This window comes from Ovis canadensis, chromosome 19 (assembly GCF_042477335.2).
Source record: "Ovis canadensis isolate MfBH-ARS-UI-01 breed Bighorn chromosome 19, ARS-UI_OviCan_v2, whole genome shotgun sequence".
NCBI lineage: Eukaryota > Metazoa > Chordata > Mammalia > Artiodactyla > Bovidae > Ovis > Ovis canadensis.
Window position 1 is genome coordinate 29,990,058 of NC_091263.1, and position 27,443 is coordinate 30,017,500.

The 27,443-nt window shown below is 42.2% G+C and overlaps 1 protein-coding gene and 1 pseudogene across 5 annotated transcripts in view; both read right to left on the reverse strand.

Moving 5' to 3' along the window:
- Positions 1-27,443, reverse strand: part of ANO10 (anoctamin 10) — a 214,666-nt gene that overhangs the window by 89,957 nt on the left and 97,266 nt on the right. The window lies entirely within an intron of this gene.
- On the reverse strand, positions 922-5,578 carry LOC138424771 (myosin regulatory light polypeptide 9 pseudogene; annotated as a pseudogene).

Consider the following 27,443-nt stretch of genomic DNA (forward strand, 5'->3'; position numbering starts at 1 on the left):
ATCTCTTCTTTCACCAATATCACACAATCTTGATTTCTATAGCTTTATGGTAAGTCTTGAAATCAAGAAGTGTCAGTCTTCCGACTTTGTTCTTTTTCAGTACTGTGTTGACTATTCTGGGTGTTGTGCCATTCCACAAAAATCTTTAGAATCAGTTTGTCAAGATACAGAAAATAACTTGATGGGATTCTGATTGGGACTGCAGAGAATATATAGATTAAGTTAGGGAAAAATTGACATTTTAACAACATTGAGTCTCTTCAGCCATGAACATGGACTATCCAGACAGATTTTGACTTTATTTCATCAGAGTTTTACACTTTTCCTTATTAAGACCTTGCACGTATTTTGCTAAATTTATACCTAATTCAACTTTTATTTTGGTACTAAGGTAAGTGGTGATGTGTTTTTTATTTCAAATTCTATTTTTTACTGCTACTATATAGGAAAGCAATTGACTTGATCTATTAATTTTTACCACTGTTTTTAGAGTCGAGTAGAAAAAAGTTGTCTATATGTTGGTGAATGCTAAATAAAAATACAGAAAATCTGATCCCTGAGTCTGTGAAAAATAACATATTTGGCTCTCTACCCACACCAGAATCAGACATCTTAGAGAGTGCCCATAATGATAAAGAAATTTTATTTAATAATTTTTCCATTTGTGATACATTTTTTTAATCATAAAGTTTAATTATGGTTCAGAAAAAATTGAGTGAATAATCTTCTCTGAAAAAATATATTGACTCTGTAGACTGCAGTTACTGGGGGCGGGGAGGGTAGACGGCAGCTGGTAAGTTTAATTACCCTATTTTCTATTCTTAAAATGACAATAAGTCCCACATCCAGTCTGATTATAGAGATGCATGTGCCCCAAATGGCTGAGAATAAATACAACAAGAAAGGCAGAAGCTGTAAAGCTAAGGGCATGCAACAGGCTCTAAGAGAAAGTCTCAGAAATACCCAGAGTGGCAACAAGGAACGTTTGGCTGGAGTTTGAAGTTCTTTTTAGTTGTCTTTGTCTTTTGCTCCATGCTTAAGGATGCGTGTGAACTCGATGTAATTGAAATTCCCCTTTTTGTCAATAGGTGCTTCTCTGTACAGCTCATCCACTTCCTCATCTGTAAACCAGTCTCCCCTTGTGGTCAGTTCTCTCAGGTAATCCTCCTGAATGGTGCCAGTTGCTTCTTCATCAAAGTAAGCAAAAGCATTTCTGATGACATCTTCTGGATCTGTGCCATTTAACTTTTCACCAAACATTGTGAGAAACATGGTAAAATTTATGGGACCTGGAGCCTCATTCATCATGGCATCCAGATACTCATCAGTTGGATTTTTTCCCAGGGAAGCAAGCATGTCATGCAAGTCTTCCTTGTCAATGAACCCATCCCTGTTCTGGTCGATCATGCTGAAAGCCTCCTTGAACTCTTGAATCTGGGACTGGTCAAACATGGCGAACACATTGGAGGTCGCACGCTGGGGGTGCTTCTTGGTGGTCTTGGTCTTTGCTCTTTTGCTCGACCTGGTGGCAGTTAAATCCCTAACTCACCCGAGAGAATCCGAGAGCTTCAAGAACCTCCTCGCTGCTCCAGCTCCCCCTACCAACTCCCTTCCACTCCCAAAGACGCTACAAACCAACCTGTGATACATTTTTAAAACTCAAGCAGCAAACTTGAAATAAGATTCCTGAACAAATACTCAAGCCACATGAACTAAAGTCATATTAAGAGCACCCTGTGCACCAGAAAATGTTGATGAGAAAAACATGCATGCAGTCTTGTGATGCAATAGAGCAGTAGGTTAAAAAAACACTTCTATTAAACTGTGCTACAGTTCAGAAAAACTACATCATGGTCATAAATTCTTTAAGCTTCTAATCCAGTCACAGATGAACTTCCATGAGTGGATTAGATATCTGACAAGTCCAGGTACAGTCATCTTTTTTACTACTTTTACTTAGGCTTATAATATATAGTATTAGAAATAGATATATTATTTCAGGGAACTAAAATTACACAATCATAAAGGGTTTTGGAACTCTTAGCTGTTCAGTCAGAGTGAGTGAATGGAAGTAGCTTTCAGTTGTTGGTGGTTTTCTACTCCCAACTGTATAAGGCAGTTTGGCCATCTGGTAAACTCTCAAGATCTGGTACTAAATTATTTTTTCTATTTAAATATCTACTCTCAAAAGCTAAAAAGTCAGCTGCACAGCAATTCTGAAACAAGCTTACCCAACACTCTCTAAACAGTTTCTCCTTTAAAAAAAAAAACAAAAAACAGCTCTGATATATGATGTATGATCATCCATTTGAAGTGCAAAGTTCAGTAGCTTTTAGTATATTCACAGAAGTGTGCAACCATCACCACAATCAAACATTGTCCTCACACCTCTAGTGACTTCCCTGGTGGTTCAGTGGCTAAGAACCCACGCTTGCAATGCAAGGGGCCCCCTTTCAACCCTTGGCCACAGAACTAGATCCCACACGCTGCAACTGAAGATCCTGCGTGCCACAACACAGACCTGGTGCAGACAAATATGTATTTTTTAAAAATGTTACTTCCTTACACCTCCAGAAACATCCATTCCCTTCAGCCATCACTGCTTCATGATCCCCATCTCCTGGGGCCCTAGGTAATCATGTCTAGTTTCTGCATCTATAGATTTGTCTCTTCTGGACATTTTATATAAATGGAACCATACAATAGATGGTCCTTTGTGACTGGCTTTTCATTTAGCATAATGTTTTCCAGTTTCAACCACATTGTACAGCATGTATTAGTAGTTCATTCCTTTTTTCCATCTAATAATACTCAATTGTATGGACTAACCACATCTTACTTATCCATTGGTTAGTGGATGGACATTAGGGTTGTTCCCATTTGGGGTCTGTTATAAAAAACACTGCTATGAACACTGATGTACAAATGTTTCTGTGGACACATATTTTTGTTTGTACTGGGCGCACACCTAGGAGTGGAACTGCCACACCAAAGAGAAGTGGCAGGAGGAAAAGCAAGTGATATAGGGCCCTGGGAGCCAAATGAAACAAGTGTTTGCAGGAGACGGGAGTCAAGTCAAAGTAGAAATGAATGGTCAAAAAAAAGATCACGAAAGAGGTGACTGTGTGTTAGCACTAGGGACCTTGAGAGTGGTGTCTGGTGGACTGATGGTTCAAGAGAAAATGAAGAAGAATAACCGGAGGCAGTGATCACGGCCAACTTTTTTTTTAAGGGAGTTTGTTTAAAGAAAAATGGGGCAAAAATAGGAAGGAGATGTGAGGTTGAAGTGGGAGAAACACCGGTATGTTAGTGTTCCGACGGGAATGATCCCATAAGAGAGGGAATGAGATGACGCAGGCGAGAGCGGGGGACTGCTGGGCCACCTGCTGAAGGGACAAGAGAATGGGACCTGCTCACAAGTGGGGAGGTGTCCTTCGTGGGGTACAGACATGGTTCTCCTGTAGTTACCAGAGAGGTGGGTCCACATGGGCACAGGTGCAAGTAGCACAGGGGATGGGAGTTTTCATCTGATACCTCTGTTTTCTCAGCAAGGTGAGAAGCGAGGTCATCAGCCAAGGGCGAGGGAGGGGAAGGAGGTAATGGAGGACCGAGAAAGGAGAAGGCATGGAGTTGTCATCTCAGTGAGCAGGAAAGATAACAGGCCACGAAAAAACACACGACCTGCCAGGCAGCGCTGAGGGCCACTGAGGTCAGCAACTGGGGGTTTAAACTGAGGCCAGTCACATGGCTGTATGGCAGGAGAGGGGTCAAGGGTATGACTGGAGGTGAGGGGCTGAGGTCAGGGGAGAGGTTAAAGAAGCTGGTTGCTATGGCAGTGAAAGAGGGATAGGAACATTTATTAGAGAGAACAGTCAACAGCCAGACCCTTGAGGGCTCAAGGAGTTGGAGGGAGTGACCTGGGGAGGTAGGACGCATACAGTTGGCTGGATGTCAGGGCCTTCTCCCTGGGCCTATCCCCTCCACTGAGCCCTCTTAGGACCAGCTGAGTTAGCTCACTGCTCAGACTGGCTGGTTCGTCTTTCCCTCTTTTACCATCCTGAGGGCACCTCCTAGAACCGCTTGGGCACAGCCTGCTTGATCTTCTCAGAGTCTCCGAGTAAGCTAAGTGTGCAAAATTTCCAACCATAACAACATGATCCACCACATGCTGGTTCCGAATGCTTTTTTTCATTTTTGGTACCAGACTTGTCTCTAGGTCTTAGGGCACAAAGATAAAAATGACATCTATAAACCAAGTTATAAAATCCGTAGAGTGGTGTGCTCCAGTACAGTCATTCCAGAGCAAGGGCCAGCTGCAACAGGAACAAAGAATTGTGTTCACTCTAATTTCTATTGTATGGAGAATTTTTAACGTTAAAAAAAAAAAAGCTTAAATACCTGCTACATGATGAAATACTTAATTTCTTTAAATAGAACTCAATGTACTACTTTGCCCACTCCTTAGATAACTCAGCTTAGTTCCTCCCTGGGAACTGAGCACCCACCAAGGAGTGACAGTCACCAACACCTGCAGAGCCATTAGGAGGAAAGGAAAAGGCTGCTGGAAGAACACTCTTCAGATTCCTAACAGGAATTTCAACTGCACATCTGAACATCGTCTTTTATACAAAATGTGCATATCTTAAAGCTCCAAAAGTTCAATATTACACTGGTGGCACTAATTTTTACCTTTGGGATGCTAAACATCTGCTAAACGTGGGCACTGTCTCTACCTGTGCTTCAGTGTAAGCTCGTGTACACATCCACGAGAGAGCACACAGCAGGCCGCGCAGGCTCATGCAGCAACGGCTTTGGAAGCAAGGAGCTGAGGCAGGTGTCCATCACTAGGAGCATGGATATGTAAATTCTGGCACATTCAAACCATGGAAATACATGCAGAAGACAATGAACCAGATTTATATGCGCTTTCCAGGTGGCACAGTGGTGAAGAATCTGCCTGCCAATGTAGGAGACCTAAGAAACATGGGCTCGATCCCTGGGCTGGGAAGATCCTCTGGAGAAGGAAATGGCAACCCACTCCAGTATTCTTTCCTGGAAAATCCCATGGACAGAGGAGCCTGGTGGGCTACAGTCCATGGGGTCGCAGAGAGCACACAGATTTATATATGGCCACACAGACGGGTATCATAAACATAACACTGAGCAAAAAAGAAGCAGGTAGACATTCGGAGCCCAAATCCATGCACATACATTAAAAAACAAAAACAGGGCAACACAATTAACAAAAAATGAGTAAGAAAAATGAGAAATATACCAGCATGGGTGCCTATGCTGGGCAAGGGCCACAGAAGTGGAAATTTAAATAAAATACAAACAAAGATGCCTGTGCCGTGAGTAGGAACAACTTGATGTTATGTGTCTGAGGTGGTGGTGGTCATAGGGAAGGGGAACAGCAGTTAGAAAGTATGGATTTTGTGTACTTGCAGATTTCCAGTATGTCTAGTCCTTGTAAATCATGCTCCGGAGACACCTACAATGTGCCGTGACCGGCACCCAACAGTCTATCACAAAGATAAGATAATTCTATCACCATGCCATGTTTTGCTACAATCGTCATCTCGATGTAAGGATGGTATTTAATAGGAACTAGAAAGCTAAATTAGCTCATGCTCAATCTAATGCTGAGTAAAGCTTTGAAATAAATTCAGAAAGAATGGTAGATGAAAAGACTCCTATAGAATTGAACTTGACACTGTAATGAGTAACTTAGCACACGAAATACCACACAGTAGACCCTGTTAACCACGTGTCCAAGCTCATCTTGACAGCTGGAGCTGACTTTAAAAATGTGTGTGTGCTTCACATTAGAATAAATACATGCTTCCTACAGGCTTCTGGTTTCTAACACACTTTCTGTTCTCTATCTCTAAACTACAAATTATAGCCTAAAATAAAACCAGCTACAAGGAGGAGACCAGCACAGGTGGAAATCAAATGAACTCGTGTGTCGTGAGAAATTGCCATTCACGAGGCTCCGGCTCCAGGGAGATGATATAATGCAAAGCCTGGGGCCGGAACAGCTCCCGGTCTGATCAACCAAGACTCATGGGCCCCATTCCTACTCCAGGGGGAGGTTTTGTGTGATCCTGGAACAATTGCTCAGGTTTCTTTGCCTCCCTTTCCCTGAGTGACACTGAGCTCCTGGCAACAAAGACAGCGATGAATGAGCGCTGGAAGAAGGGTCAGGAGTTCTTGTTTCGTTCCCAGCTTATTACCTATAAAAGGGGCGATTACAACCAATCCCCACTGGGCTACATACGACCTCTGTTACTTGGAAAATAAAAATATGAAAACCCTGGAGACCTGTTATAAATGCTGATCCTGGAGTCCTTGTCAAGAGACCCCTTACAATGGAGACTATTGTTCAACAAGATCCATATAGCGGGCAAATCTCCTTAAAGGGCTAAGACAGACACACTTTAGAAAAAACTGTTCTAAGGAGAAGCTGAACAAAGATTCTTCTAAACCTGTTTTCCTGTTCTGAGGGTGTTCTTAGCACAAGACAAGGCGGCCCTGAAAAGCTTTTGAATTTAAGTTGAAATGATTTGATTTGCTCCACAAAATTCCTTCACATCCTTCTTTTGCTTACTGTAACAATAAAGTATCCTGAAAATATTTCTACATAGGAAATATTTCTACGTGAATTCTCTCATGAAAATTATGAACCCCATTAACAACAAATGAAGAAGTATACAGGAAACACTAAGTATTAAATCTCCCATCAGTCTTAAACCAATTTCTTGCATTCCATGAGCTTCTCAGTCCCTGCAAGGCTGAGAAAAGTCCCTGACCATCTGAGCTGCACAGAACACGGCGGGACCTAAGGACACGCGGGTACAGTGGCAGCACCGTTCAGCGCAAGGCAGGCGAACTCCACCGAAAGGCATACGGCAGCTCCAAGAGCGAGGGCGGGCTGACCCTGTCACCGTTCACCTTCCCTGACCCACTCCTGCCATGGTGTCACTTCATCTTTGTTCTAGTCTCCTGGAAGCTACCCCTTCAGGAGGCAGTGTGGGTGTGCACTTGGATCCCAGTTCCATCCTGCATGCTTCCCAGTAAGGGGAGGGTAACAAACCTGAGCACCACCTGTTCGGTGGGTAACAGATGAGGTGGTGTTACTAGGGAGAGGCCACGTTTACACAGACAGAGTTATCCGTGAGGAGGGTGAGGCTTGTTGGTGACTGAATGTGGTTCCAGAGGGCCCAGGGGAATACCCCTGTGGGGGCCGCTGTGGAAGAATGACCTGTGGGAGAAGCTCAGAGCAGGGAGTGGCGAGTGAGGGCGAAGAGAAGGGGTTGTCAGAACCGCTAGGTCCCATCTGGGACCGTCCTGAGGACGATGCTTCTCAGCTGGCCCCAGAGGCTGGGGAGAGCTTCCCATCGGTGCCTGTCAGGAGCTTCTACTCAGTCTTCCAATCTCAGTGAGTGAAAACCTGTCTTTTGCCTTGGAAAAGCTCTGTGCTGGATGGTGGGCGCTAAGTGGGCAGGGGGCCCTCAACTAGGACAGGAGGGGCAGGGCTCCAGGCCAGCGGACTGGTTCGAATTCAGCCACCGCCATGGTTTGCTCCGTGAGCACACTCCACGTGGGTGAGGGGAGCGCCCACTCTATACCTCGAAACTAGTAAGAATTCTAAATACAAAGAAATGCAATTTAATGTTTTTAGTTATTACTACATCTCTGTAGCTGAGGGATGCAAGTATATTGTCCATCCCATTTGTCCATCACCTTGGAGAAAAGATGAAAACCACTGAGAATCTTCACATCCTTAGCTACTAGGCAGGTAAAGAGCAAGAAAGTTATATGGTCTCTCTGTGAAAATCTGGAGCATGTGGGTGCAGCCCTCCCCCACCACCAGCAATGCCCACCTTCTGCAGAATGACTCTCCCAACATTCCCAGAGCACGGCATGAAGCCGGGACCCCCATCACAGCACTGTCATGACACACAGAGAATCTGGAGCCAGCCAGTGAGGGCGTGTACGAGCAACTAGCCACAACTGAAAAATAACACAGAAATATTTACACGGGGCCTACGGATGCTAATTTGTTCTACGGGCTTTGACATGTAGTAATTCATTTAGTGCTGACAACCATCCTATGAAGTAGGTACTATTATTTTCTCTGTTTTAAAAAACCAAGGCGCAGAGAAGTTAAACAAATTTCCCAGGACCACAGAGCCAAGGAAATGGCGGCATGTGCTTAGAAATCAGGCACGCCACAGACTACAGTGTAGAGCAGTTAGAAAGAGAAGGAAGTACAGATTTAGGATGGGAGACTGAAGATTCCGATTTCTCTCTGATATCAAAAGAGTATCAAAACAACAAAGAAATTAAAAAGGCACAACTCATAATAATGAAGGAAATGGGAAGGAGACCATTAAGAACATGGGATATTTCTACAAACTTCTGGAAATCCAAAAATAGATGAAAGAGTAGAAGGCGAGGAAACTTAGTGGAGGAAACTGGGCCCAGAGCCCCAGTGGAGGGAGCTTCAGCTATGAAGGAAGCTGGCCAGTTATAAACTGGCAAAGTCTCCAGACCTGCACACTCCCTCATGACGGTGGGCACGGTGACGGGGGGCTCCTCCCCTCCCCACAGCCCCGTGTGCAAATGTCTTACAGCTAAGTAACAACCCTTATGCACGTGCACATGTGCAAGAGACGGGCCACACATACACACAAAACACACACAGAGAAGACCTATTTACTAAACACAGGAAGGGAACTTTCTTGGGGTGAGGAGACTAAGGAGCTGAGCAACATGGTCTGCATTCTGGTCATGGGGCATGGGCAGCACATTCTGCCCGTCAGAGTCGTCTATCACAGAGCTAAGCCTCTGCTAGCAGGAAAACGTCACTTTTATGACGATATCCTGAGCCAGCCGTGCTAGAAACAGACAGCCAAGAATCACCAGACACTTTAGAAAAGCCATCATACAAACAGAGAAACAGACAGACAGACTGCCATGCACACATACCCCAGGGTGAAAGAAAGAAAATGAACCTCAGGGGAAACACTTCAGGTAACTCAAATAGTTCAAGGAACAGAAGATATACTTGCTTGTTTTTTTAAAAAAGATGATAGCCTCAGAGAGAACTAAGAAAATTTTGCATTCATACAGACAGTGTAGACTCTCATGAGAAAGGAAAAGCTAGAAAACCAGAAAGAATTCATAGAAATTACCAAATGTTTGTCAAAATGAAAACTTCAACAGGAGAGTGAGGGAATCTAGTCTAAGAAATTTACAAAATAGAATTAAGAGATGCGAGAAAAAAACAAGTTTCCCAGGGACTCAGCCATCAAGAATCCACCTGTAATACAGGAGACACAGGAGACGTGGGTTTGATCCCTGGGTCCGCAAGATCCCCGGAGGAGGGCATGGTAACTCACTCCAGTATTCTCGCCTGGGGAATCCCATGGACGGGGAGCCTGGAGGGCTACAGTCCATAAGGCTGCAGTCGAACACGACTGAAGCAACTGAGCACACACAGCTCAGAAAAGGAACAAATTAAACAGAATGAATAAAACACTAACAGAAAGTAAACAAGTAAAACAAAACAAAAATACAGAAAAATCAGTAAAACCAAAAGTTAGTTCTTTGAAAGATCTAGGAAATTGATAAACCTCTAGCTAAACAGATTAAGAACACAATGGAGTATTACTCAGCCATTAAAAAGAATACATTTGAATCAGTTCTAATGAGGTGGATGAAACCGGAGCCAATTATACAGAGTGAAGTAAGCCAGAAAGAAAAACACCAATACAGTATACTAACACATATATATGGAATTTAGAAAGATGGTAATGATAACCCTGTATGCGAGACAGCAAAAGAGACACAGAGGTGTAGAGCAGACTTTTGGACTCTGTGGGAGAGGGTGAGGGAGGGATGATATGGGAGAATGGCATTGAAACATGTATAATATCATATGTGAAATGAATCGCCAGTCCAGATTCGATGCAGGATACAGGATGCTTGGGGCTGGTGCACTAGGATGACCCAGAAGGATGGTATGGGGAGGGAGGTGGGAGGGGGGTTCAGGATGGGGAACATGTGTACACCCGTGGAGGATTCATATTGATGTATGGCAAAACCAATACAATATTGTAAAGTAAAAAAAAATAATAATAATAAATAATAAAAGAAAAAAAGATTAAAAAAAAAAGAAAAAAAAACAATAAAAAGGAAGACACAAATACCACTATCAGGAAGAAACAAAATCTGAACAGCTTTCTGTATCTACTGAAGACACAATGCATAATTTAACAATTTCTCAGGCCCAGATTGCTTTACTGAGAAATTATGTCAGACATACAGGGATAAATAATACCAACCCTATATGACCTCTTGGGCTTCCCAGGTAGCTCTGTAGTAAAGAATCCACCTGTCAGTACAGGAGACACAGGTTCAACTGGGTCGGGAAGGTCCCCCGGAGGAGGAAATGGCAACCCACTCCAGTATTCTTGCCTGGAAAATTCCACAGATGGGGGAGCCTTTGGGGCCACGGAGTGGAGAGAGTCAGACACGACTCAGCAACTGAGCATGCACACATACGATCTATCTCAGAAAAAAAGGGGGAGAGGCTGCCCTGAGGGTCCAGAGGTTAAGAATTTACCTTGCAGTGCAGGAGATACCACTTCAGCCCCTGGTCCAGGAAGACTCCATATGCCGCAGGGCGACTAAGCTTGTGTGCCACAATTACTGAGTCCACGTGCCACAACTACTGATGCCCAGACACCTAGAGCCTGTGTTCCACAACAAGAGAAGCCACTGAAGGCAGAAGCCTGAGCCCTGGAACTAGAGAGTAGCCCCAACTCGCTGCAACTGGAGAAAATCCTCTGCAGCAGGCAAGACCCAATATACCCAAAGATAAAAAATTAAAGAAAACCTCTTAAAAAAGACTCAGGAATTTCACTATGAGGAATTCACCCAAGAAAAATGAAGACATATATACATGAAAAAGCAGGTACAAGAGTGTTCACTGCAGCTTCATTCATAATAGTCAAAATACAGAAATGACCAAAATGTTCACCAACTAGTGAATGGATAAGAAAATTGTGGTATGTTCATACCATGGAATACTATTAAGCAATGTAAAGAAAGACACTATACACAGTGACATGGATGAATCTCAAAAGCATTATGTTGAATTTTAAAAGTCAGACACAAAGAATACTCACTGTGTTGTTCCATTTATATGAATACAAAAGACAATTCAATTTATAGTGATAGAAAGCATTTCAATGATAGTCTTCGACTGGGAGGAGGAAGGGACTAGGGCTTCCCTGGCAGCTCAGCTGGTAAAGAATCTGCTTGCAATGCAGGAGACCCTGGTTCAATTCCTGGGTTGGGAAGATCCCCTGGAGAAGGGACAGGCGACCCACTCCAGCATTCATGGGCTTCCCTGCTGGCTCAGACAGTAGAGAGTCTGCCTGCAATGCGGGCGATCTGGGTTCAATCTCTGGGTTCAGTCCCTGGGTTGGGAAGATCCCGTGGAGAAGGGATAGGCGACCCACTCCAGCATTCATGGGCTTCCCTGCTGGCTCAGACAGTAGAGACTCTGCCTGCAATGCGGGAGACCTGGGTTCAATCCCTGGGTGGGGAAGATCCTGTGGAGGAGGGCATGGCAACCCACTCCAGTATCGTTGCCTGGAGAATCCCATGGGCAGAGGAGCCTGGAGGGCTACAGTTCATGGGGTCACAAAAAGTAGGATATGACTGAGCAACTAAGCACAGCACAGGAGAGACTAATTGCAGAGGGAAAGGAGGGAACTTTCTGGAGTTATGGAAATAGTCTCTTTGTGGTGGTTCTTACATGGGTGCATACAAATATGAATTGTGAACATTTAAAATGGGTGCATTTGTGGTATGCAATTCACACCTCAATAAAACTGATTTAAACAACGTACAAAATGATGCAGAGAATCCTTGCCTCATTCAATTTTATCTGCAATATTAACTGTGTCAGATTGAGATTTGCACAAACCAAACTGTAAAGATACAGAGGAATTCAGAGTTTTCCATCAATATACAAATATGGAACTACGTGGGAAAACCCTGACACTTCATTTTGCTTTCATCATGGTGAAGGACTTCTTAGGATTGAGCATAGGTCTTTTAGTTGCCTGAGGAAGCATAATGCAAGTATTCTGGGTCATATTTTAAGTTTTAATTATAAATCCTTTTACTCTACGAGTTTACTTCAAGCAAAATTATTTTCCTGCCTTAGCTATGATGTCATAACTTTTAGCAGTGCCTTCTCATAAACATTATGCAAATATCACTGTTTAAACATATATATGGAATTTAGAAAGATGTTAATGATAACCCTGTATGCGAGACAGCAAAAGAGACACAGATGTATAGAACAGACTTTTGGACTCTGTGGGAGAAGGAGAGGGTGGGATGATTTGGGAGACTGGCATTGAAACATGTATACTATCATGTAAGAAACGAATCGCCAGTCTAGGTTCAATACAGGATACAGGATGCTTGGGGCTGGTGCGCTGGGATGACCCAGAGCAATGATATGGGGAGGGAGGTGGGACGGGGGTTCAGGATTGGGAACTCATGTACACCAGTGGCGGATTCATGTCAATGTATGGCAAAACCAATACAGTAAAGTAAAATTTAAAAAATAAAAAATAAATTGACAGAATTGACCTTCATAAAAAAAAAAAAAAAAGATTAGCTCTGGGCACTATGCTGGATGGGCGGGTAATTCCAAAGGATTCCACACTGGTCTATTCCACTCGTTGGTTTCATCGTTCTCACAGATACTTCAGTCACCACTGTATCCCTCGTGTGCAGCACAGCACAGGCACACGGGCCCCTGGGAAATGCTGAAAGGATGAATGAAGGAATCCTCTCTAACCTAGAGATATTCTTGCAACAGGAAATGCCCTGGAGGAATGGCAGGTTCTTGTGCAGGAGCTAAACAGAATGACCGAGCCCAGGAGATGGCAGAGACCAGAGAAAGATCGGCCCCATAGCACCCAGCATGTCTGTACATGGTTCAACATGGAACCAGGACTGTAGAAAAGAGCGACCTTACGGGTTTTCCAGCCCTAGCACAAACTGTGAATATTAATCAAGCTTTGCAAAGCTCCAAGAGCACCTGTGTGCAATCTCAGGCAGTCAGCCTGTGGTGATTGGTATGGAAATCTCTAAAATCTCTAGGTAGGTTTTCAATTCTCTATCAAATGGCTTTTCATGTTTTCACCCTCCTGACAATCTTTCAGGTTGATACTGACTTCATCTATTGATTCATCAAATCAATCCGACTTGATGCCCAGAGAGGGATCTGTTCCTACCCTCTTTTACAATATTCTAGGTCCGATGTTAAGATCGTCGTTTCATTACTTGTACTGGTGGAGGAGTGAAAACTTGAAATGTTTCTGCAAGTGCCAAGAACCATAACTTTTATACTTAGAAATGAAACCACTTGAAGTAAGAGATGCATGATGGTCACAGTCAGAGGCCTCTTCTCCAGGACCTCTTCAAGGAAACGCAAGGCTGTGGGTCTCCAACTATTCCTTAAATGTTTTAATGACTAAAAGTATTTAAAAATTCTTATAAGCATTCACATGTCTGTGTGTATATTCAAGTCCTTAGACATCTTTTTTACATCATCTAGCTTTCCCTAGTTAGACTGCAAGTTCCATGAGGCAAGGGGCTTAACTGCTTGTGTGATGGTGAGTGCCACCTAGAAATATTGTTGGACCCACTGTGGGTGATCAGTCAGTGTAAGGTCTAGCAGATGTCGTTGTTGCTTAGTCACTAAGTCATGTTCAGTTCTTTGTGATCCCATGCGCTGCAGTCCACCAGGCTCCTCTGCCCATGGGATTTCCTCGGCAAAAATACTGGAGTGGGCTGCCATTTCCTTCTCCAGAGGATCGCTCCAACCCAAGGATCGAACTTGCATCTCCGACACTGGCAGGCGGACTCTTTACCATGGGGCTACAGGGAAGCCCAATAGTAAATGTAGATGCTGCTTAACTTAAAAGAACGGTCAGCAATTACAGCTGTCTTTTTAAGATTACATTGTAGTTGGTAGCCACTTTATTTACAACTCCCCCAAATTGGAAGAAACCAAGAGTCCTTCTTCGGTAGATGACTGGATAAACGGATTATGAGGAACAGCTATACAATGCAGTATTATTCAGTTTGAGAAGAAATGAGCTGTCAATTCATGAAATGATAGGGAGGGGATGTCCCTGGTGGTCCAGTGGCTGGGATTCTGCACTCCCAATGCAGGGCACAAGGGTTTAAATCCCTGGTCGGGGCACTAGATTCCTCATGCCCCAACTAAAAGATTCCTCATGCCCCAACTAAAAAGAGACTGCATGCCACAAATAAGACCTGGCACAGTCAAATACATAAATATTTTTTAAAGAAAAGACAAGGAGGAACTTAGATGCATATTACTAAGAACTCAATCTGATAAAGCTACATATTATATGATTCCAATTCTGTGACATTCAGGAAAAGACAAAAGTATAGAGACAGCACAAGGATCAGTGGTGGGAGGGAGGAAGGGCATGATAAAGAACTGAGGTGCAAGAGAGTTCTGCAGATGCTGGAACTATTCTCTATGATACTATAATGGTGGCATCGTGTATTTGTCAAAACCCATAGACTGTACAACACAGAGTGAATCCCAATGTAAACTGTGGAACTTAATTAATAATATTGTATCAATGTTAGTTCATCAACAGTAAGAAATGTACTAAATTAATGAAAGATGTTAATAATAGTGGAAACTGTTTTTAGGAACTGGAGTTAACTCTGTACTTTCAATATAATTTTTCTTCAAACAAAAACTCATCTAAAAAGTAAAGTCTGTTAATTTAAAAATTATACTAGAAATCAAGATTTCAGAGTTTTTAATATTACATCTTTCAACAGATATATTCTAATTGCAAAATTATTTTCCACTAAAATATTTTTAGAAGGATGTTGTAATGATTTCCTCTCTTGCATAATACCGCTGTAATGGCCCAGAAAAAAATACACAGAAAACACTTTTCCCCAGTTGGAAACCTATTTAAACATTCAATTAAACATCAAATATACAATCCCATGAATATGGGGGGTAGGGAAACAATGGAAACAGTGAGAAACTTTATTTTGGGGGGCTCCAAAATCACTGCAGGTGGTGACTGCAGCCATGAAATTAAGACGCTTGCTCCTTGGCAGAAAAGCTATGACCAACCTAGACAGCATATTAAAGAGCAGAGACATTACTTTGACAACAGAGGTCCGTCTAGTCAAAGCTATGGTGTTTGCAGTCGTCATGTACTGATGTGAGAGTTGGACTATAAATAAAGCTGAGCGCCAAAGAACTGATGCTTTTGAACTGTGGTGTTGGAGAAGACTCTTTAGAGTCCCTTGGAGTGCAAGGAGATCCAACCAGTCAATCCTAAAGGAAGTGAAAAAGAAGTGAAGTCGCTCAGTTGTGTCCGACTCTTTGCGACCCCGTGGACTGAAGCCCTCCAGGATCCTCCGTCCATGGGATTCTCCAGGCAAGAATACTGGAGTGGGTTGCCATTTCCTTCTCCAGGGGATCTTCCTGACCCAGGGATCGAACCCAGGTCTCCTGCATTGCAGGCAGACGCTTTAACCTCTGAGCCACCATCCAACCAGTCAATCCTAAAGTAAATCAGTCCTAAATATTCACTGGAAGGACTGATGCTGAAGCTGAAGCTCCAATATTTTGGCTACCTGATTCGAAGAACTGACCCACTGGAAAAGACCCTGATGCTGGGGAAGATTGAAAGCAGGAAGACAAGGGGACGACAGAGGATGAGGTGGTTGGATGGCATCACCAACTCAATGGACATGAGACTGAGCAAGCTCCAGGAGTTGGTGATGGACAGGGAAGCCTGGCGTGCTGCAATCTATGGGGTCTCAAAGAGTCAGACACGACTGAGCGACTGAACTGAATTGATTCAATCTCAGGTTTAACTAACAGAAAAAGTGTGTCCAATTTAAAAAGAAATATTAATGGGAAAAAATCAAGTATAAATAAAGCAGTTATTTTTCTCCTTACTCACATATTTTGAGAAAACTAAGTTCCAAAATTTCAAAATTCTATGCTGAGGAAATGGAATATTCCTTGCAAGTCTAGATTTTCTACTTTGGTCTGAAACCACCTAATGCCTGTCTCCTACAGAGGATGGGTATTCAGGGTATCTGAATGAACATCAAGGATGTCACAATTCTGCACTGTAACCAGTCTGAATGATTTACTCCATGGGTATCCCCACACTGATAAAATCCCCCAAAGTAAAGGCCTGCGATTAATTAATATGGCTCTACTTATTAACAATACACTTACAACAATGGCTTCAGGAAGAAACACAACTCCAACTGACCCCACTTTAAATTCATGCCCTCAGGAGGGGTCTTAGGGCCTGGCATTTGCTCTTTTTGCCTGGTCCATTCAATCTCCCACTCTCCTATCCAACTCCACACATCTTCAACTCCAAATCCAACGTCTAATACCTCTCTCCACTTCCTTGCTTTTGGCACCGACCTTGCAATTTCATGGAGAGAAGAGAAGCTTTCAGAAGAGAATACGTGTGAGTTCCCAGCATCACTTACCCCACCAGCTGCCTGGACCCTCCACTGCTCACTCTGGATTGAGGTCGAACCTGTCCACTTGTGTTTGATCCCATTTGTCGCTCTCACACAGTCAAAGGCATCAGTCTAGCTCTTCTCACCCTTGAAGAAGCTGCCACAATGTTGTCAGTGACAGCATCAAGGTGTGACTCTGAATCTGCTCCAATTCATTTTTTTAAAGCCCTCACATATACATCAGTCATGAAATATTCTTACAAAATTGTTTAAACTTAATTAAGTCAATCCTCCAGCTCTAATTTCCAATATAATATAGGAACAGAGGAACTAAGTTTTTTAAAAAGAAAAAAGGAAGAAAGGAAAGAAGGAAGAAAGGAAAGTAGGAAGGAAGAGAGTGAGGGAAGGCAGAAGAAAGAGAAAAAATGATAGACCTACACTGTGAAACAGCCTATAGGAAACTGACCTGGATGCTTCGTAAGTCAACAGCACAGTCACTTCATCAAAGAAAATACGAGATCACAAATGAACACCTAAAAACATTAGTCAATAGAGAAACACAAGGGCAGATAACACAACATGCTTATTAGAATGGATAAAGCAAACACAAAACAAAACCTGTCAATACCAAGTGCTGACAAGGATGTGGAGTAACTGGAAATCACACATTGCTGATGAGAATGCAAAATGTTACAGTCATTGTGAAAGACAGCTGGTAGTTCCTTATAATTTCAAATATTCCCTTAACATATCATACAGCAATCCCACTCCTAGGCATTTTATTCAAGTGAAATGAAAACCTATATTCACACAAAATACTCTGGGCAAATGCTTATACTAGCTCTACCCAAAATTGCAAAGACTGGAAACAATGGAAATATTCCTCTTCTACAGAACAAACTGTGGTGCATCCATACAATGAAATACTACTCAGCAACACAAAGGAACTATTAATAAGCCAATAACATGGATGGATTTCAAATGCCTTCTGCTAAGAGAAAGAAAACAGACCCCAAAGGCTATATGCTATATGATTCCGTGTGTATGATATTCTGGAAAAGGCAAGACTGTAGTGAAGAACAGATCAGTGACTTCCAGGGGTTAAGGATGGGGGAGGTTTGAGTACAGAGTAAATCTGAGCTCTCTTTTTTTCTAATCTCTTCATTTCTCTTAATGGAAGACTGTCAACACATTGGCTCATCAGAAAAAGCCAGTGGGCTCAAAAGATCCACCAGACTTAATTATCGAAAAATAAGACTGTTTCTCCAAGTCAATAAATGGAAGACTCCAAGCAGGAGGGGAAACATTTCTCCAGAAATGAGGGTTTTCTTACTGGCAGTTGAAAGCTCCTTGGTTGGCAATGAACTAAAACAACCTCTCTTTGATTACTGTTTTAACTTATTAACATTTTAAGTTGGCTAAACCAAAGCTTTCACTAAGAGGCACCTTCACTAACTTTGGTGTTTCACAGTATGTTTATATGTTAAAAACTGTTCTTTGTATAATTCAGAGAAACTAAACGAAGACTGGTTAAAGGGAATGAATGTATATATAAACAAATATCAACTACACTAAGAGAAATCACCAGTTAAAAACACTATCTTTTAGAGTTATTTTAGAAAGAATGCATATGTTTGGCTTTTATGCTTGAAGAAATGTGCATTTATGGTCATGATAGATTTAAGTTGCCATGTAATGAAATGCTGTTATCATGCAATAAAACAGATGATCCCCAAGATCCTTCTAAGAAATCTGTCTAGTCTAGGCAAGTGAAAGTGTTAGTTGTTCAGTCATGTTCGACTCTTTGCAACCGAATGGGCGTAGCCTGCCAGGCTCCTCTGTCCATGGAATTGTCTAGGCAAGAATACTGGAGTGGGTTGCCACTTCCTCCAGGGGAATCTTCCTGACCTAGGGAATCAAACCCAGGTCTTCCGCATTGCAGGCAGATTCTTTACCATCTGAGCCACCAGGGAAGGGAAGTTTAAACCTCTGTTTTCTCTCCAACTTTATTATCACCAGTTATTTTGCAAATTTTTTTGTCCTTTGGTTTTTAGATTAATATATAATCATGATTTTTAAAAATGTAAAGAAACAGAAAATTCAAAGGAAAAGAAATGACCCAGATCTTAAAAGCCAAAGAAAAACCAGTGCTGTTAACATTTGGATTACAACCATCCAGACCTTTTCCTATATAAATGCATACATGTAAACACACATTTATAAGTTTTTCACTTAGCATTATATCAAGGTTCTCTTCCCAACGATAAGGCTTTATATACAGTTTTATTTTCATAGTGGCAAGGTATACCATTATAAGGAGAGGCTAACATTTAATATCAGACAAACAGCAGCTTTTCAGTCTTAAACCTTACATTCAACATTGTGAAAAACTTGTGAGTCTCCACTGTTAGTTTCTTCCTTTGGTGTCATTCTTAGAGTAAAAGGTTTCCCCATTCAAAGATCAACTAAATATTCATTTGTAATTCTTTCTAGTATTTTAATGATTTTCATTTTTATATTTATATCTTTAATTTTTTTGAATCTATATTTAAATGCTTAATTCAAAGAGGGGATTTAACTTTAATCACCCCCCACAAATAGCTAGCCAGTTGTCCTAACACCATTCAATAATCAATTTATCTTTTTCTTTGGACAGGAAATACCTATAACATACATCAAATATATGTATATCTACACTTTTGATTGGCTTCCCTGATAGCTCAGTTGGTAAAGAATCCGCCTGCAATGCAGGAGACTGGGGTTCAATCCCTTGGTTGGGAAAATCCCCTGGAGAAGGGAAAGGCTACCCACTCCAGTACGCTGGCCTAGAGAATTCCATGGACTATATGTCCATGGGGTCTCAAAGAGTTGGACACAACTGAGCGACTTTCACTTTCACAGCTTTTACAGCTCCTAAAAACTTTCTATTCTGTTCTATTTATCTGTCTGTCTATTCTGGTGCCAATACCACAGTTTTCAGTGGCTGTAGCTTTATAACACATGATAAGGCAATCCCCTTCCCCTGCATTATTTTTTCCAAAACTCTTCATAGTCATTATCTCAGCATTTATTTGACCTGACTTACTAGACAGCATATTAAAAAGCAGAGACATTACTTGCCAACAAAGGTCCATTTAGTCAAAGCTATGGTTTTTCCAGTAGTCAGGTATGGATGTGAGAGTTGGACTATAAAGAAAGCTGAGCGCTGAAGAATTGATGCTTTTGAACTGTGGTGTTGGAGAAGACTCTTGAGAGTCCCTTGGACTGCAAGGAGATCCAACCAGTCCATCCTAAAGGAGATCAGTCCTGGGTGTTCATTGGAAGGACTGATGTTGAAGCTGAAACTCCAATACTTTGGCCACCTGATGCAAAGAGCTGACTCATTTGAAAAGACCCTGATGCTGGGATAGATTGAAGGCAGGAGGAGAAGGGGACAACAGAGGGTGAGATGGTTGGATGGCATCACCGACTCAATGGACATGAGTTCGGGTAAGCTCCAGGAGTTGGTGACAGACAGGGAGGCCTGGTGTGCTGTGGTCCATGGGGTCGCAAAGAGTCAGACACGATTGAGTGACTGAACTGAACAGACTTCAGAATCAGATGTTTTGATATGCTGTTTATTCACTGTTATTTTATGTTAACTAGTCTTCTCTGGTGTTAGATTTGAGTGATGTATTTTCTTTTTGGCTATTTATTTTTTTCCATATAACTGTCATGTACTTAATGACATTTAACTAAGAACCCAAAGGAAACAGAAGCAACTCAATAAAAATAACTGTTGGGAGACCTGATGGCTGTCCCTAAATTTTTGTTTTATCACAGCAGTATCCTGTGCCAAGTCTCTGAGTGTTATTGAATCCTGGGGTAGACACAGCCCCTGCTTCTCCCAGGCCAGCTGTTGTCTCTTCGGTTAGCAGGGTTTGCAGTGATTTGCTGGAATTTGTGGAATTTAATCCTCATGACATTGCACCAGTCTTCTCAGGAGAGGGAAGTCACAGATTGATTCCGGGCAGTTTTCCTGAAGTTGATCTGTCCTTCTTTCCCTCCCATGTCACATCAGGTGAGAACTCTGTGCTTACAGGATGCAGCGGGCACCAATTCCCGGCCAGCTCTCTGTTTCTGTACCAGTGGAGTTTCCCCCCTTTCTTTTTCTTTGTAAGCTTCTCCCCTTACCTCACCATCTTATCAGGAAATCCTGAGTTAGATCACGTTGTAAAAATCTGTATAAGCAAACGGTACCACCAATAAACATTAAAATAATTAGAGAACCTAAGATTAACTGTTATCTTCCCTGGTGGCTCAGAGGTTAAAGCATCTGCCTCCAATGCGGGAGGACCCGGGTTTGATCCCTGGGTCGGGAAGATCCCCTGGAGAAGGAAATGGTAACCCACTCCAGTATTCTTGCCTGGAGAATCCCATGGACAGAGAAGCCTGGTAGGCCACAGTCCACGGGGTTGCAAAGAGTTGGACACGACTGAGTGGCTTCACTCACTCAGGATTAACTGTTAAAGGGGCCTTTTGCAAAGAATAGTCAAGGGTTAAGACAAAAAAAAAAAAAAACTAGTACTGGGATTTCAGAGGCTTTTGAAACAAACTGATTAATTTTTATTTCTATTCTTCAAAACCTCACTAAAATGACAGCCCACAGCTTCCAGACTCCAGCACAGCTCAGGAGGCAGGGCTCTGGGATCTCTGTAGGGCCAGCTGAAGGTCTGCAGGAGGACAGAGCCTCCCCTGAGCCCCGCTCTCCCAACCTTGAGAGCCAGGCCTCCAGCCCAGAGGACGATAACAGACTGTCTCTCCAGCAACCCCAACCGTGAAAATGCCCCTACCCTGCAAGAGAGGGCCAGAGACAGGGATAAGGCAGGGGGCAGAAGAAAACTTCAGAGACCACACTGCCTTCATGACAAAAAGTACAGAATATTAGTTTTAAATGGGAGTGGGAAGGGGTATTCCCTGGCAGTCTCGTCTTCCAGTGTAGGGGGTGAGGGTTCAATCCCCGCTTGGGGAACTAAAATCCCACATGTCTTGTGGACAAAACACCAAAACATAAAACAGAAGCAAATTTGTTACAAAAATTTGTAACAAATTAAATAAAGACTTTAAAAATAGTCCATGTCAAAAATCTCTTAAAAAAAAAATGAGGGTGCGTGAACAAAGAAGAGCTCTTGGACACTAAACATCTCATAGCAGAAATAAATTCGACAGAAGAATTAGCGAATATTGCTGAAGACATCTTTGCAAATAGACAAAAACAAAGCAAAACAAACCAAAAAAGGAGACAGGAATTGAGGGTGGGGGAGAAAATGCACAACAAACGATAAGTCCAGATGATGCGAAAGAGGCCCAGACATAAAGAAGCGAGATGATGGGGAAGAGAAGATTTTCAAAGAGATAAATCAAGACATTTCACAGAACTGAAGAACAAGACTGCAAATGTCAAATTCAACTGATGGTAAAGAAAACAAAAACACCAACCCACAGAGGCATATTATTATGAATTTCTAACCATCAGGGCTAAGAGACGACTGTGGAAGCTTCTAGAGAGGATGAACAGGTCACATACAAAAGACTAGGGGTAAGACTGGCATCAGTCTGTCAACAGCAGTGCTGGAGGCAACCAAGCAACGTCTTCCAAATTTGGAAGGAAACCAGGCATGACGCTGTTTTCTGACATACAAGACTCCAAAATTTCTTGAATGCTCTTGCCAGCACAGGAAGGGGACTAATAAAAGGTGTGGGATGAAGAAGAGTAAATTCTTAAGATGTTGGAAGTGAGGGTGAGAACTAGTGAGCATATGCAAGGAGTAGCCTGACCAGGAAGAACAGGATGACATGGATTACAGGAACACCCTCTACAAAGAAAAGAACACTGACTGGTCACTTATCAGCTCAATTATGTTTAAGAAAACCTGATCACCACACGCTACATGCTCATCTATAAACAATATCTGCACAGTAACATAATCATTTAAAGATTAATTTAAGCAAAAGCAGTGATGTAAAACTACACAAGAAGGATGGAGTAACAAAAGTATATGGTGGGTATAAAAGCATTCATATTACATAGCAGGAAATCAGTAACACTGAAAAACATTTGGAAATGTACAGGTAACACGCAGAAGAAGAAAGGGCTAAAATGTTGAGTCACTGACTCTAGGATATTAGAAACGGGCAGTGACCTCTTATTTTGTTATCATTTTCAAAAGAATATTCAGTTTTTAAGATTATGAGTATGTGTTACTTGCAAAAGTAAAGTATGATTAGAAAAGGAAATGGACTGTGTGGTCAATTATAAGCTGAAAAATGTGTAAAATCTAGCTTCTAAATTACAATGAGTACTACGGTTGACCCTTAGAGAACCATGGGAACTCAGGGCCGCAAGCACATGATCAGTTATCTGATTCAGGCCACCTACCCCCAAAAGGGAAACCCACCAGTTCATGAGCATCTGCTCCAGGAACTGCTCTCAGGACAGCCATGCCCTCCGGAGGGGGCATCTCAGTGGACGACACACTCAGCCGAACATGCTCACAACAAGCCCTGGCCCCCGAGTCTCTCCCTTTTCTGCGTTCCTACTTCTGACTGCTCTCTGCCTCCTGAGGGGCTCTCTCCACTTTCCAAAATGTGCAACCTAAGCGGCCAAGAACAACAGTTCCAGACTTAATCCCCCTCATCAGGAGGGCAGCCAGACCAACACAGGCATCCCTGGCCGGTGAGTCCAAACCCTCCAAGGAAGGCTGCACAGTGGAGGCTGGGCTGCGTACTCACAAGCTCACCACTGGGCAGGGAATGGGGTAGGCTGTGGCGGGGCAGCTCCCACCGGGAGCCCTGGCTGCACCCACTGCAGTCAGGGAGCAGGGAGACCAGCTTCCAGAAGAAAGGGGTAACGGGCAGGCAATCCAATAAATAAGACATCGGCGTTAGAGCAAGAGACTGTTTATTGAATTTATGCCTTACGAGATTCAATTTGGGGCCATGTTCAAGAATTATTTAATTATATCTCCTCTTAGGAACAAATGATTGCACACTCTAAGCTTTCCTGTGCTCTGGGCACTGATGAGTGATCAGCACCAAATGCTACAAAGCAGAAATTCAACAAGATGATCATTCTTCAGGAAAAGAAAAAAATCCATTCTCTTCTTTGTTAAGGTTTGTCCATTTGTACTGGAAAGTGACTCAACACAGAGAGAAGGTCTGTTTCCTGCTCTTGGCCTTTTTCTCAGTGAGTTTAATAACCAGATATTTTTACAGTGTTTGGAAGAAATCTTGCAATTTTTCCTTCACATGACAGGTTTTGTTCTTTTCATTCACATTTCATCATAGGGACCATACCTCTGCCACTAGATTTGCGTTAATAGTCCCTACAGATGCACCCTGGGGTGACACTCAACACAAGGCCTGGTTCCCAACCAAGCTGAAGACACAATGACTAAAGTGAATGACCCCAGCACCTCGTCTGGCTCTACGGACTCATCAGGCAGGATTGTGTATGGAGGGGTGCAGTGTGAGGACCCTGAAGACTCCAGGGGCAGGGAGGAGGCGGCGGGGCTAGAAATCACACAGGCTGGCAGGATGGACTCTTCGACCATTTCCATTTCAGGTGTTCAGAGCATTCTGTGATTCAGTTAGCGAATAGTACTGGTACATGCTAGAGAAAATGATTTTTCCTTTTTTTGTGTGCTAAATAAGCATTTTGCTACTAAAAAGGGGGAGTCTATTTCCAGGTGACTAAATAAGAGGGCACACACACAAAAAATCTTCCTCTGTGAGCACAAGAAAACTACAGTGACATCCACAAAATTAATGAGGTAATGTTTTGTTCACTTTCTTAATATTGCTAATGGTGCCAGAAAATTAAAGTGTTACTTGGTGTTACTTGGCCTAGCTCATTAGTATACAGTACGTAACATCTTTAAAACTGATATTACGTAACAAAATTAAAAACTGTTTTTATATTCTCTCAAGGTCATTAGTGGTCCTAATTTTAAAAAAAAAAAGATGGTCTCACAATAACTAAACAACTACTTGAACATTTACAAATAAAAATCTTTTGTTGAAGAGCTCTTCTATTATAACTAATCATAATTCCATTAAGTACCTTCTGGATCAATACGGAGCTTTTAAGGTTTTGGAAGGCCTATTTTTCTGATCTTCACAGAAATTATATTAAGCAGACACACAGATGAACTTCAAGTTGAAGCTCAGAGAAGGCCTGCTTAATGTCACCCAGGTTTCAGGGAGTTGAGGCTAGAACCAGGCTTTTGACAACCAGTCCTGTTCTCCTTTGCTTTCTAAGTCTACTGACATCTCCAATAGCAAAAGCCTTAGCTGGTGTCTGCACAGCTCTTCCCTTTGTTCCTTCCTGTTGCAATATGCATTCAGCCTGAAAATTACTGCAACTCTAAAACTTTTCCTATAAACACCAGCAAAATAAAAAGCAAAACATCAAAAGAACCCACATCCTGGCAGTTTGGAAGACAGAGGGAATAAGAATCTGCCTGAGGGATGGGATGGGGAGGGAAGTGGGAGGGGGGTTCAAGATGGGGGACACATGTACACTCATGGCTGATTCATGTTAATATATGGCAAAAATCACTATAATATTGTAAAGTAATTAGTGTCCAATTAAAATAAATAAATAAATTATCTTAAAAAAAAAAAAGAGAGAGAGAATCCGCCTGCCAAAGCAAGGGACACAGGTTCGATCCCTGGCTGGGAAGATTCCGCATACCACAGAGCATGTAAGCCAGAACCACTGGACCATGCCCTAGAGTCATCAAACTGCAACTATTGAAGTCCACGAGCCTAGAGGCTTTGCTTTGCAGCAAGAGAAGCTACTGCAATGAGAAACCCAAGCACCACAATGACGAGTAGCCCCCACTCGCCGCAACTAGAGAAAGCCTGTAGAAAGCAACAACGACTCAGCACTGTCATGACATAATAAATAAAAATGAAATCATAATGGTAAAGATTAAAAGCCTGGTAACCCTTATTATCATTGGGCAGTAGATACTATCAGAGAAAAGACACTTACTATATACTCAAACCAGTCTAAACCATGGAGAAGGATGAAATGCTACCCCAATTCATTCAAAGAAGCTAGAACCTATGTAATACCAAAACCTGATCTTTAAAAAAGACCAAATTCACTTATACATATAGATGTAAAACTTCTAAATCTATATATAGTATTGATAAATAGAATCCAGACGTGAATTAACTGAATAAGATAAAATGACCAAGCAGGTTTAATTTCAAGAATGCAGAAATGCTCAACTTTAGGAAAGCTGTCAATATAACTTATTACATTTTTTAAAGTAAAAAAAAATACAAACCATATCAATAAAACATAGGAGCTAAAAAATCATTTGGTAAAATTCAAGTAATTCTGAACTAAACAAGCAAGCAAACAGCTACCTAAAACAGAAGGTGAAAAGATACATAAATAAGATCAAGACCATTACTACAAACCTATAACAACTTATTAAATGGTGAAACACTTAGGCTATTACCATTTAAGTCAAGACTAAGACAGAGATATTTACTATTCAATATCGTTATGGAGTCCCTAGCTAATGCAATAAAAGAAGATGCAAAAGAGTGTAAGTGTTAGCAGAGAAGAGAAAATATCATATGTATTTGTAGCTTTCAGTAAAAACCTAAGAAACAACTAACAACCAATTATTACTATGAAGAGAGCCCAGTAGTTGTTGGATACAAATATACATATATATATATATATATATATATATATATATATATTTATATGCAGAGTACATCAGGAGAAACTCTGGGCTGGAAGAAGCACAAGCTGGAATCAAGACTGTCGGGAGAAATATCAATAACCTCAGATATGCAGATGACACCACCCTTATGGCAGAAAGCGAAGAGGAACTAAAAAGCCTCTTGATGAAAGTGAAAGAGGAGAGTGAAAAAGTTGGCTTAAAGCTCAACATTCAGAAAATTAAGATCATGGCACCTGGTCCCATCACTTCATGGGAAGTAGATGGGGAAACAGTGGAAGCAACGTCAGACTTTATTTTTTTGGGTTCCAAAATCACTGCAGATGGCGACTGCAGCCATGAAATTAAAAGACGCTTACTCCTTGGAAGGAAAGTTATGACCAACCTAGATAGCATATTAAAAAGCAGAGACATCACTTTGTTAACAAAGGTCCATCTAGTCAAGGCTATGGTTTTTCCAGTGGTCATGTACGGGTGTGAGAGTTGGACTGTGAAGGAAGCTAAGCACCGAAGAATTGATGCTTTTGAACTGTGGTGTTAGAGAAGGCTCCTGAGAGTCCCTTGGACTGCAAGGAGATCCAACCAGTTCATCCTAAAGGAGATCAGTCCTGGGTGTTCATTGGAAGGACGGATGCTGAAGCTGAAACTCCAATACGTTGGCCACCTGATGCAAAGAGTTGACTCATTGGAGAAGACTCTGATGCTGGAAGGGATTGGGGGCAGGAGGAGAAGGGGACAACAGAGGATGAGATAGCTGGATAGCATCACTGACTCGATGGACATGAGTTTGAGTAGACTCTGGGAGTTTGTGATGGACAGGGAGGCCTGGCGTGCTACGGTTCACAGGGTCGCAAAGAGTCGGACACGACTGAGCAACTGAACTGAACTAAATATATATTTAAGTTTCTCTTTATACTAGTGAGGTATTCAGCATCACTCATTTTCCCTGAAGGCCTCATTTTCCCTTTCAAAGAGTCTTTAATAGCTTTCTGGCTGCAGCCATGACAAGGTATGGTTGCCAAATCACTCTACTGGCAGTAAGATTCAATTTGCCGGTGTACTGATAGTGGCAACTATTTCACGGCAGCCACCTGATAACAG